General features: G+C 39.7%; 1 protein-coding gene across 3 annotated transcripts in view; it reads right to left on the bottom strand.

Annotated features, from left to right (window-relative positions):
• Nucleotides 1–12,471, bottom strand: part of ZBTB20 (zinc finger and BTB domain containing 20) — a 473,812-nt gene that overhangs the window by 342,528 nt on the left and 118,813 nt on the right. For all 3 annotated transcript variants that reach the window (XM_077174295.1, XM_054627748.2, XM_077174294.1), the window contains exon 3: nt 10,409–10,530. The gene's annotated coding sequence lies outside the window, so the exon portion shown is untranslated. The remainder of the gene's footprint in view (nt 1–10,408; nt 10,531–12,471) is intronic.

The following is a 12,471-nucleotide window of genomic DNA, read 5'->3' as shown; positions in this document are numbered from 1 at the left end:
CACATCACAGGCATTTGAAGTGCATAAGAAAACCATAAACTTAATTACACTGGAGTACTGGTGTGATCTCACATGAAATTTGAGCTTCTGTTATTAAAAATAGGGAGATTGCATTTACTTAATGCTTCTTACAGTAAACCAGTCAATTCTAAACTTTCAAGATTGTATAATCAGACAAAACAATACTGGGGGGGGCAAGAGGCTGTCTGTGGAATTTACTAGCACAAACATTTCACATGTCAAGCAGCAAAAATTTGTTTATTCTGCTAAAAAGAATATTCCTTGAATTACTATTGTATATGAAACAGCATAGCTAGTCAGACTGCACAGCATAAAGACTCAGACTAAAAAAATTTACAGAAAAGAGTGATTGTCTTACCCCATCCCCCAAATATCCCAACATGTTCTGCATTTCAATAAGCTTTTAAATTCTTAGATCTTTTCTTAATGCTCCATATCCATTACATCTACTCATGACACTGGGAAAACTTTGTCCCTTTTCCATCCACTCCTATGTCAAGAAGAATTTTGGTTTTGTCACTTTTCTGTTATCCAAGATTTCCCTGTCTGAGCCTATGAAGTTTATCTGGGAAAATAAAAACAAACAATGAGGAACCCTTCCACTTCCAGAACCATAGCCATGAAAAGAAGTGGATTGTGCTTGAACTAGGATGATGAATCCATGGTACTTAGCAACAGCCAGATTTTAGCTACTGAACTGAACGATGCTCCTTGGGATGAATTGCATCCAGAGACACTGATATCCCTGTGGGTATCCTTGCACTTGCAGGTCTCCATTTAGAGGCAGTGCTAATGGCAGGGGTGGAGGGGGGAGGAATTAAATAACCTACCCAATCGTTCCCTAACCCTCAGAGTAGCAGAAGAGCTGTGTTACACAATGCCATTAAAACACCCCTTTGCTTGGAAGAAAGTAAAACCACCCCCCTTTGCTTCTCTTCCAGTGCCCACCAATGTTACTCCCACCTCTTCACTCTCTAGGAAGAGTGTACACACCTTCCCAATCACACCTTTGATTGGGAAGGTGTGTACAAAGCATAATGCTTTCCAGGCAAATGCTTGCCAAGCATGCCTTCCCCACAGAAATCCAGAAGCTTCCAGATGGCAAAAAAATTTTCCAGGAGTCTTAAATCTGCTCATGACATGAACCTGCCATGAGAACACACCAGCTGGACTCTGAAGACAAGGATGCTGAATCTTGCTTCTGAACATTACAATTTACATATTTAGATTAGAAAAAAAGTTTAATTTTTAGATGTTTTATCATCAAAGATCTCTCCCAAGGGTAATGGCTCTGGCAGGAATGTCAAATCTTATATTGTGCATTGTAAGAGCTATTACACAGCAATGTTTGCTGTTCGTGGTGCATTACTTCAGACGTACTCAACTGACTTTGACTTAGGCATAAACAATGCTATGTTTTTTGAGAATTAACAATGCCTAAGGTAGCACAAGAAATAAAAAATCAGATTAACTTGACTCACACCTGCTCCTTCCAGCAAACAATGTGCATTTACTCCAGTTGGATAGAAGCACTGCAGCTTGTAACATGCAAGGTAAAAGTAAAATTGTCTGTACAGAAGTGCATTGCTGTAGTAGTATCCCACCTAGAACCAAGTTCCCCTGAGTTATACTCATGTGAAAAGGGAAGAAGAACCTTCAGAGTGTGCATAAATGGGGGAAGAAATAATCTTCTTTCAGTCTTCTTGAAGACTGGCATTCAAAAATACTACCACATAGTCTTGGAAAAACAGTATGGTTTTGACTTCTCTCCCCCCACTACCAAATTACAAAAAAACTAAAAGACAACCCAGAAGGACACCTTAAGAGATTAAAAACAGAAGTAGCAGAATAACCTGAGAGGCAGGGCCACTCTTTGTGAAAGGGCACTCTTCAAAAAGTAGCTTCTGAAGCACACCTACACAATTCATACACTACTTTATTTAACGTTCCCTTTCATGCTTGCCCAGGTTCATGTCAAGGGTACTGCAACCGAAGGTGTTCCTACAGCAAACTTTCATGTCCGCTGCAATTTTCCCTTTCAAATTCAATACAGTAAAATGAAATGAAGCAAAATGAAACAATCTTTATATACCAGTTCAGCAAGCATTCCCTAGACCTCATTGTGCGGCATCTCTCATCAGCTCTCATTTACTCAGACAAGACAGAAAAGATTTGCAGTTCCTATTACATTTTCCCACCCTATTTCCCATTCTGTGTGTAATTTTTTTCCTTCAAATAATACTGATTGTGTCAACTGGAGGTGAAAAAAAAAAGAAAAAGAAAGAAAGGAAGAAAGAAAGAAACAAGCACTCTTTGTATTCACTGTGAAGTAATAAAATATGAAAAAAAGAATTCGCAAGAAAACAGCTGAATTCCCAGTGCTTAGAAAATGGACCTGGCTACAGACAGACACATTCTACTTAGAACTGCATCTCCCACTAAACTGTCAAAGTGTCAGGAAGAGTTGTGTGCACTTTTGTCAGTGAATAAATGTGGAACATAGTGCATTTCCTACCAACTGAAAGTCAAAATCCTGGAAACTGCAATTTCATAGGGCGAGTAAGGAAAAAAAAAAAAAACCAAAAAAGGAAAAAAAAAAGTCTTTCACATACCAGAAAAGTGATGCAAGACCAGGGCAAGCTGTAACTACTGGTATTAAGTTCATTTATTTCTTTAAAGGAAATCAAACAGAGTGTTTTAAAAGATAGAAATAGTGAAGAGTTAAAACAAGTAAGTGAACTGGTAAGAGAAAGCAGAAATACTAGCTTGCTTTGCAGCCCACCAGAAGATGTCTGATTTTACAAGCAACTCAATTCAAGCATATTTTTTGCTTTAAGCACATGCATGCTCTCACCGTAATCTTGAGAATAAAAGCACCTTTTCTTTTCTGCTATGTTCTGCCTCATTTACTAAACAATTTCCAGTGTTTGCAGTAAGTGAGGCAACTGGCCCTAAAGAAAACAACCTCTTACTAAAAAAATCTCTGGAATTATTCTACCACAGACTAGGTCCATCAGGTGTTTTATGAGAAGACTGGTTCCCACCAAAACCAGCATGTGATCACGTAAAAACTGGAAAAGCACAGGAAAGTTGAATTAAGGTTGCTCTGTGAATTTCAGTTCCAGTGTTCATAGGTGTGACTTTATGTAAATGGAATACTATTTCACTTTTTTTTTCCTCCCCATGCATTTAATTCCCTGAATTTCCAAACAGCCAAGTGAAAAATAGCATCTTCTACATACCAATATATCGGGGCTTTGTGGCCATCAACAGTATGGTGAGCTGCAGGACCACCAGACAGACCTCTGCCTTTTGAGAGGCTTCATTAAGAAGCTCATACTTGCAGTAGGTCCTTCTTATTTTCATGGAACAGCTATTGTCAGGGTGGTGAGATGCACAAGCATAGAGTAGAATAAAAAAAAAAAAAAACAAACTTTCCTGCCACAAAGGTCCTTCAGTTGATTTCATTCCAAGCCATGAAGACACAAGAACTCTTAGATGCTATCAGAAGATTTAAGCATGGGCAAAACCAAATGATTTTTCTAGTAGTGGATTTATAAACAGCCCACCTGAGGCAGAAGCAGCTCTTCTAAAACTTATGTTTAAAGCTACTAAAACTAATTAAAATTTTTATATGTTAATAAAGCTCATACTCAAATGAGAGTGGTTTCTGTGATGGTAACTGCAAGGCAGCAAAACCAGTATCTAATAAATGTAGATAAAGTACATGAGAGAGCAGAAAGAAAAGTGCAAGGCAAGCTGGCACCTTCTAAACATGAAATTTTAACTTACACAAACACAACAGAAGCATGGGTTCAAGGGAAATTCCACCTAATAGGAGAATAGGTGACTGATTAAGCTGAACTCTTCCTACACATTCACTATGTTCAGGCAGCTACGCTCATTCAGTTCAGTGGAAGAAAGTGCTTGCATCGTTCCCCAAATCTTCTACACAATCCCACTGCCCTGGGAATTAAGATGCTGATAATAATGATAAGTGAGAAAGGGAAGATTTTTTTCAAAAACTGGAGAGAGAACTGTGAAACAGGAACAGAGGGGCAGGAGGGGTCTCAGCCAACAGGAATTTTGTCATCTGTACCAACCTCAGTCATTTCCTCCTGAGAGAAAACACACATCATCCTCATCACCACTGAATGAACTGACAGTGCAATAGAGTTATTTGTTAATTAGATGAAAAGGTAAAAAAAAAACCAAAAAACAACTTGATGGTACCAGACAAATCCCATATGGCTTTCCTCATGGACCTGAAAGTCCTGCTTTACTGAAGTTCCTGCCACCACGGCCATCTCTTTCACTGAGAGCACAAAGACAAATTCACTACTTTGGAAGGGGGAGAAAAACAAACCACCCTTTATTCACCTGGTAATGGTCATAAGAGGCACTACCCTGACTGCACTCCCCAAACTGCACTGCTCCTGCAAATGTATACATTGCAAACATGCAGGTCTGGAATTTACAGTCAACAAACAGCATTACAAACAACCACCAGAAAATGTATAAACATTTGTAGGAGCAAAAATACTCAGTCTGGCTGCACCACACACAGTGTTTATTTATCTTCCTTAAAAAAGATCAATGGGAGAAGACATTCAAAACAACTTTTTAAACAATGTGTCACTTTGTGTTAGTTTATGTCAGTGGGGCTTCTTCCAAGTGCCGGTGTCAGAGTAAGATATGGATATGTTTAGATAGTTTTCTTGTTCCTTTACTCCAGTCATGGCAGCTAGGCACGAGAGAACAGAGAGGAGAAGGGTTGCTAGTCTGATTGAGTTACAGATTTAACATTTAGAATCTTTGCAGCTCAAGAGAAAATTGCTGTGTATTTGTAACCTGAATGCAGGTCAGTAACTTTAAAAGGTCAGGCTGAACATTTAAAATCTTATTGTTAATAATTCTCCACCAGCTCCCAGTAGTGTGAATGCCAATGAGCAGACTCAGCTCCTACTGGGCTGAGTAGCTGTTGGCCTGCACCTCTGAACACCAGGCCCTCAAGAAAATGCAAAAGGAGTTTTGAAGCAACGGCTTTCTGCCATACAAAGAATTGACTTCCCTGTTCACTCAGGGCACACTTCTTCAAGCACAGGAGGCACAGATTTCCTTATTGGGGTTTCCTCATTTGTTGCTAACTCATTAGCTTCATGTCAAGGCAACTGAGTTTTCTCTATCCACTTACTTCACTCTTTAGGAATACACAAGCTATTTTGGTGCCATCTTGCACTAATTTACACAATATCATAAGATTTGGTGATGATTCTTAATAATACAATTCCCCACAATACTCAGGATTTCTTATAACCCCTTTAGTTCAGAGATATCAAAGTACTTTGAAAACAATATGCTTGCCTCACAAACCACCTCCTCTGCCTTAGGTCTGTGTCATTAACCATACTTGCCATCAAGGTAATGCAACTTATCAGGGTTACAAAGAAGCAGTAGGATTAGCAGCTGAATGTGAGTTTTGCCTTTCTAGTCCCCCAATTCATCAGAAGGACAGTCATCTGAGATGGTGAAATTCAACAGAAGTTATGATTATGTCTCAGGTAGATTCATATTTCTAAGATGCAAATACTATGTGGTGGAGTTTATGCTGCTGGCCTTCCAAGGGTCTTCTGATTCTACAGATGCTTTAAGATACTATAGGGAAATACCCACAGGAAAATGAAACCTTCTGAGTTTTCTTTTCTCAAGATTTGACTCCCACTTGAAAATGTGGATGCTCAGACAGCAAAGCATGCAGAGTCTCAGGACACTGTGTCTGGTGTGTCCCCCTCTCACTTAAGTTATTTGCATCACATACTCCCCCTTCTCCAGATCTAAGGCACTAGACTGGATGCTGGTGTTGGATAGATTTCCAACACCAGAAAGAATTTATAAGAATAGATGAACATCTGTGACCACATATTTGGTAGTAAACTTGTTTTAAGGATCAGTGTCTTGTAGAGTAGTCACAAAGCCAAGAGGAAATAGTATGAATTTTCAGGCTCTGGTTTAAGCCATATATTAGCGATTCTTTGCTTTACTTCCTATCCTAAATGCACCTTAAAATTTGTCATGCCTCCCCATAAGTTAGTGCCTTCAATGCTTAATTTTTAAAAAAATTTCTCTTGCATTGCTGGTGTAGTAACCTTCTAGTACTGATGACCCTATATGAAACAGTCTTTTGTTTTAATGACTTCAAAAATCTCTTAAGATCCTTTAACCAGGACTCTTATGAGCAAGTAGCTTTCTGCTCTGGGAATGTCATCCCCATTACTAACTGAAAAAAGTACTGCTTATGTATCCCACAATAATACTGAAACATAATCAAATAAGGAATGCTGGTTAGATATTAGACACTGAGCATAGTAAGAGAGACACACTGAATCTTTTGTAATTGATGGGAGAACATAGCTTAGTGAAAACAGATCTTGTTTCACAGGAATCCAAAATTCTAGTTTTTAATTTAGTGCTAAAGGGGAAGAAGAAACGTTCCACTGATAAGGAACCCTACATTCCTGCAGCTTTTAAAGGCATTACACTGAAAGAAACACATTTTGTATGCGCATACAGGATCTTCAGCCATACAGGAACAACTGCCATCCACCTTACATTATCACTATCCCACTTACCAGTGCTTAAAAGGTGACTCTCTTAGATTGAACAAACTCCCTTAATTTGTGATTTTTCTAGTTATGCGCCCCGACCTATTAAGTGGGCACACCTTGCACCCTTGCCATTAAAAGACTCCCCTGCAATACATTTGCCCAAATCAGTGCACTCAAACTCCTACAGAAATTATCCAACAGCATGAGCTGACTTGGAAAAAAAGTCTGCCTTGCTGTGAAAGAAGAATTACCCCATCAGAACTGTCCCCCTCATGGCTTTCTTTTTTTTAATTATTTACTTTTTAATGGAAGCAAAAACCCCTATCATCTCACCTACTCCTCTTTTAATAAGGAATGACTGCCGTGACTACCCCCATCTAGAACCACCATTCACTGCCAGCACCTCTGCTCTCCTCGTGTGCTTAGAGAATAACTGATTAGCACTTTGCATAATTAACCTGATTAGCACTGTGCATAATCAAACTGATTAGCACTTTGCATAATTAAAAAGAAATAATAATAACAACAATAATAAGCAGTAGGTAATAGCAAAAGCTGCTAGTCCCAATGCCTGTTCTTTAGCTCTAGGATTAGTTTAGTGTGGCATATTTTATTTCTTAAAACTATTTCTTTAAAGTTGCACAAGCTCCTGAGATGTACAGCTTTAAAAATTCTCATTTACTATCAAGATCACTAATGAAAAAAATTAGTTGCTCCACTATTAGAACTTAGGATTTCTTGTGCCTCCCATTGCTGAAGCTGAAGACATTAACAGCATGGATGCCTGATCTGATGCACCAGGGGTTTGGTTCCCATATCTGTCTACAGTACTGTTATTGGATTCATCATCACAAGATACAGAAGCCTCACATCTTTTAATGCATATATATGCTTGTAATGTACTTCAAGAGTAGGAAAGCTGTATTATTGTTGAGATGGATAAGGCAGCAAGATGCATATCCTCAAAAGTAGGTAGGCTCTGAATTCTCTCCTGCCCTGAACAATTATTCCAGACCACAGGAAGCATGGGAAGGAATATGGAATTTGTCAGATCCCTGCCCCTAAGCCTACACTGTTCTTCCCCCATGTGATTATCACTCATCTACGTGTATTTTTTGCAACCTGACCAATAATGTGAGAGACAGAAGGTACTTTGTTTGCAGCCTGTCCCATGTCCAGTGTACATCTCCCAGTTAGGGTTTCAAGATTAATCATCACCTCCAAAAATCTAAATAATGCGCATATCTATACTTAGATTGCAAACTCTGTGTAAAAATCCATGTTAAATGCCTGCATCACTTATGACTCACTTCTTCTGGACATTCAATACCAGACAGCTTAGAAGAGTGGTGCCCCAAGTGAGTCAGTAAAACACCAACATTTTCTGCTTGTTAACGTGGGTTTATCCCTCCGAGTCACCAATATATCCCATGTTACTCCTCAATTTAACCTCGTCTCTCTCTAGCTTCCTTATATTACAGCTCAGATTTCCTTTGCATTCCTCACAATCTTCACTGCACATATTCTATCATGCCTTCAAGAGTACCTGAAATATTCACTGCCAAACCTCCACCATGCCCTAACAATCACCCTGCCTACATTTCCCACTGGGTAGCAGACACTTTATGGCTTCTCTGCTGACTGCCAAGGCCAGGGTGGTTGGGACACTGGGCAGCTGGGGGTCAGCTTGTTCTGAGTGATCAGTCTGACTGATCTTTAGCTGTCTGGAAAAGAATGCAGTGCCCAGACTGCACTGCTCAGATGCAGCACACAGCATGGACCTGTCCTGGAACTGTGGCAAACATATTCCCACTATGTCCAAGCCTTCCTTGTAAGATATCTCTCATAAAATAAGCCAGTGAGGAACTGAGGGATGGAAATGGCAATAAAAGATAATCTTATCATAATTAGCTGGAAATGAACTACCCATGCAGAGAGGTCTCTCCAACAGTCTAAGCTAAAGAACCCATATGAACAATGAAGGCTACAGAGCTAGTTACTCACTTCACAAGTTGTTTAGTTTCAGTAAAAATGTGTTGCTGTAGAGATTTCTCAAGTCCAAATGTTCCTGGGGAAGGTAGTTCCAGTAATTCTGGGAAGGAAGCCAACCCTTTGGCTTTGTATGTAAATATTTAAACAACATTATTTTTATATACATATATTTTATACACATATACATATATGTCTTTAGACTTCCAGACTTGCAAAATTGCAACAGAAAAAATAGGCAAGTTGACATACAGCTATTGTCTCTGCCTGAAACCATGCTAACTGCCCATCAGAAACAAAATACAACAAAGACTTGAAGATAATTGAGCCATATCACCTTTGTATACTGGTTCACTCAAACTGAAGTGCTGAAAGATCAGGAGTAGAAATTCAAAAGGTAGAGAGAGACAAGTCTCAAATTTCATCTCCTTAAAAGTGGCAAGAAAATAAGGTTAATGTATTTTAAATCTTTCAGAACCTAGATGGATTTAAGTGCTCCACCCATAGGTGTGGAATCTCCAGTTTTGGATGACACAAAGCTTCACATTCTGAGCATTTTAGTGTTATGACACCTGACAGTAATGCTGCAACTTCATGTTTAGAAAGGTCGCTGCTGCTTCAGGCTTAAATCAGGTCCATACCTCAAAAGGGATAAGTTGGCAGAAAATGTAAGTGAAAGAATGGAAATGCATCTGGCACTGAGCACTGGTGAATAAATAAAATGGGGGAAAAATAAAGCTTTAAAATTGTTGAGGAGAGGGTTGACAAAATGGAGGAAGATGATTTAGTGGGAAAAAGTACCCAGTCAGGGCATATGACAAATAAATCAATCTATGAAAGTAGAATTTACCACATGAATTCCACCTCTATCTACTCAGTAAGCAGAAAACACACCCTAGTACAAGGTACATGTGTGTAAATTCATAGCTATATGATTTAAAGAAATAAAATACTTATAAGTACAATACTTACATGTCTGCATGCACAGCACAGCCAGTGAGTTTTAGGAACACAGAAGTGCACGTACATAAAAATACACACAGAAAATAGGACCAAGAGTAGGGCAAGCCTTTTAGAAAATATTTTAATGGCTTTATAAAAAGCCTTCACCCAAAGTTTGAGGGGCTTTTGCAATCTTACATTTTTCTATTGCAAAATACACCTGCTTTCTTCTCTTTTTTCCCTCTAAACTAAATATTTCTTCCATCTAATGACTCTCTTTATTAGACAGCATCTAATTTGCATACATTTACATACAATTTAACTGCTAGCTTGTGAGAACAAAGAAATGGCTCTGTATTGCACTGAAGGACAATACTCAGAAAGGAAGGTATAAAAACCAGCTAGCTCGGTGGCTGTATATTCCCTTTGTTTCAGAAATACTAGGGGTTTTAAACACACTACTTAAAGGGTGAAAAAGATTATTTCATCAAACAATGAAAAAAGATACAGTGCAGCTTCCTTTTAACGCATTCTCTCTCTGGCCTGGTTAATGGGATTTAAGGGTCCAATATTTCTTTGCTTTCTTCTGTTTCTTTTATTAGAACTGATGGATTTAATTCTGTCACATATTTTACTTCATATTTTATTCCTATAACAATCTATGCTGAAGTTCAGCTCCAATGCTAATTCAATACTATCTTCTTTTCCTTGCAGTCAGCCTGGAATACAACTGAACGATCTCTGATGGGCATGAAGTGCTCTGCCCTCAATGCCCAGTGCTAATGGATTTTAGAGAGAGTCTGCCAGAGCTTTACCTCATGGCAACAACTCCAGAGATAATGAAAACTTACCATGTAGCTGACTGGGAATCAACAGGAAGGGAAGCAGGGCTGAGCTCCGCTTGTGAGAACAGGGAGGGACTGTGGTCAGAGTAAATGCAGGATGTAAAGGATGCGTCAAGCCCTCTAGTTCCCTGAGGAGAGAGGGGGGAAAAAAGAGGAGAAAATTATCTTTTAAGACCTTGCATGAAGGAAAACCCTTTAGAAACAGTTGTCAGGAACTCCAGCACATGCCTGACCAAAAGCATGATACAATCAGCAAAGTGTTTCTCTCCAAAGGCTCTGCAGTTGGAGTACCAATTGCTCTGGACAGCTACAGATCTAATCCATGTAGACTTCACATAAAAACCTTGCAGAAAAAAAAAAAATCAAGTTGCATGCTGCAGATGCCTACATGCTCTCATATGTGCAAAACCTTGGGATACAGAGCAGTTTCCCATTTGTCCTGTCTGCACAGCAGAGCTGCTGGCTTCACTTCTGACCTCTCCTCCCAACATCAAACTCAATGACTTGTGCACAGTGGGGCAGAAAAATTAAAGTATCATGGATCAGTGGTATAGGGATGGGTGAAAGATGACCCAGTCACTCTGGTGGCATGTTCAAAGGGCCTGTCCCATGGAAATTACAAGAGAACATTAGAGATTTACAGAGTTACAAGAGAAACCTCTTCTGGTGTAAACAGACCTATTGCAATGGAACGGAATAGGTCTATTCTTGGTAAAAAGCACTAGGCCAAGTGAGCCTGCACACAAAGCAGGTGCAGAATTCAGGACCCAGCACTCATCTGCTCCGTTCAGTTTGCCCCACCCAGCCATGTGGCCTGGGGCACACTGGCTTTGTATGATCAGCACAAGGCCAAGTGTTAATTCCATGGGAATTCTCACTCCAGCATGAGGGGCACACTGTTACTGACCATACAGGAGCCACATCACAAGCTGTAGGCACAAGAAATTGTGCTGATACTGCTCTGATATGACTCACTGGCACGCAAAACACATTATGGATTATTTTCAGATGCAAATTTTAATTTAAAGCTGGCTGAAATGTTAATGAAGTTTTAGTTCTTTTTCAAAGGGGAAAATTCCCTATTGCTTACAAAAATGTTTTCTTTTTTTCCCCCTCTGCCTGATCTGCTTCTAGTGACATACAGCAACCAAACCTCATAAAAGAAATTAATCAAGCCTTCATATCATTCTCCCTTTTCAAGGGTGGAAAGGTTAAGGTGTGTGATCTTCAGCATTTCTGATGTATACCAAAATGATGCATTAGAAAACAGGGGAGGAAGGAAATTCCAAAGCCACAGTTCCCGTGATTATCATATCCTATGCTCACAGCTGTGTCTTGCTGAGACCACTGGGTTATCATTTCCAGAACCTTACAAGCATGGCTGTTTTATGATGTAAGCTGATTTTAACTGGAGCTGTCACAATCCCATCCTTCCCTCACCTCCTTCCTTTCATGGTCGCATGTCCCCAAGTCCACCCTAGAGCAGGACTGTGTAAGTGCCTGGTTCAGGGAGCTTTCAGCTGAATGAAGGCTTCTTTTCCATGTGTTTTTAGCCACATCAAACCCTCACTGCAGCTCAAGATCCAGGCAGAAAACTTGGGGGTTAGAGCTAGGGAGGCAGCAGAACTGTTCAAGTGGAGGAACTGCAACAGAGCAGCATCAACATGATCAGTTCAAGCTGCTGTAGACCTGCACTGTGTGATGTCTAGGCCTGTTTTGGTATGACAAGGGAAAAATATTCTTTTCACACAGCTGGAAGCCAAACCCATCACAGCTTTAAAGGTAAAAAAAAAATCCTACCTCACATGCTAACCTAAAATAAACTGTTGGGCCACACAGATCATACAGAACAGATGCAGTCTGCCTCTGATGAAAAATAGCTTGAGATAATGGTGTACTGCTACAATCTGCACCAAGGGCATTTTCCAAGTGGCAGGTTGAATTAGCCTCAAGTGACATGCATTACAGAGTAACACTTCCCTGAGGCAATAAGGCAAGGTCCCACACTCAAATGGAAAGAATTGAGCATTCTTGCCAAAGGCAAATGATAAAGCATGTGATTAAGAACC

Source organism: Agelaius phoeniceus, chromosome 2, assembly GCF_051311805.1.
Source record: "Agelaius phoeniceus isolate bAgePho1 chromosome 2, bAgePho1.hap1, whole genome shotgun sequence".
NCBI classification, from domain to species: domain Eukaryota; kingdom Metazoa; phylum Chordata; class Aves; order Passeriformes; family Icteridae; genus Agelaius; species Agelaius phoeniceus.
The sequence above is the reverse complement of the archived record's forward strand: the minus strand, read 5'-3'. Positions and strand labels throughout refer to the sequence as shown.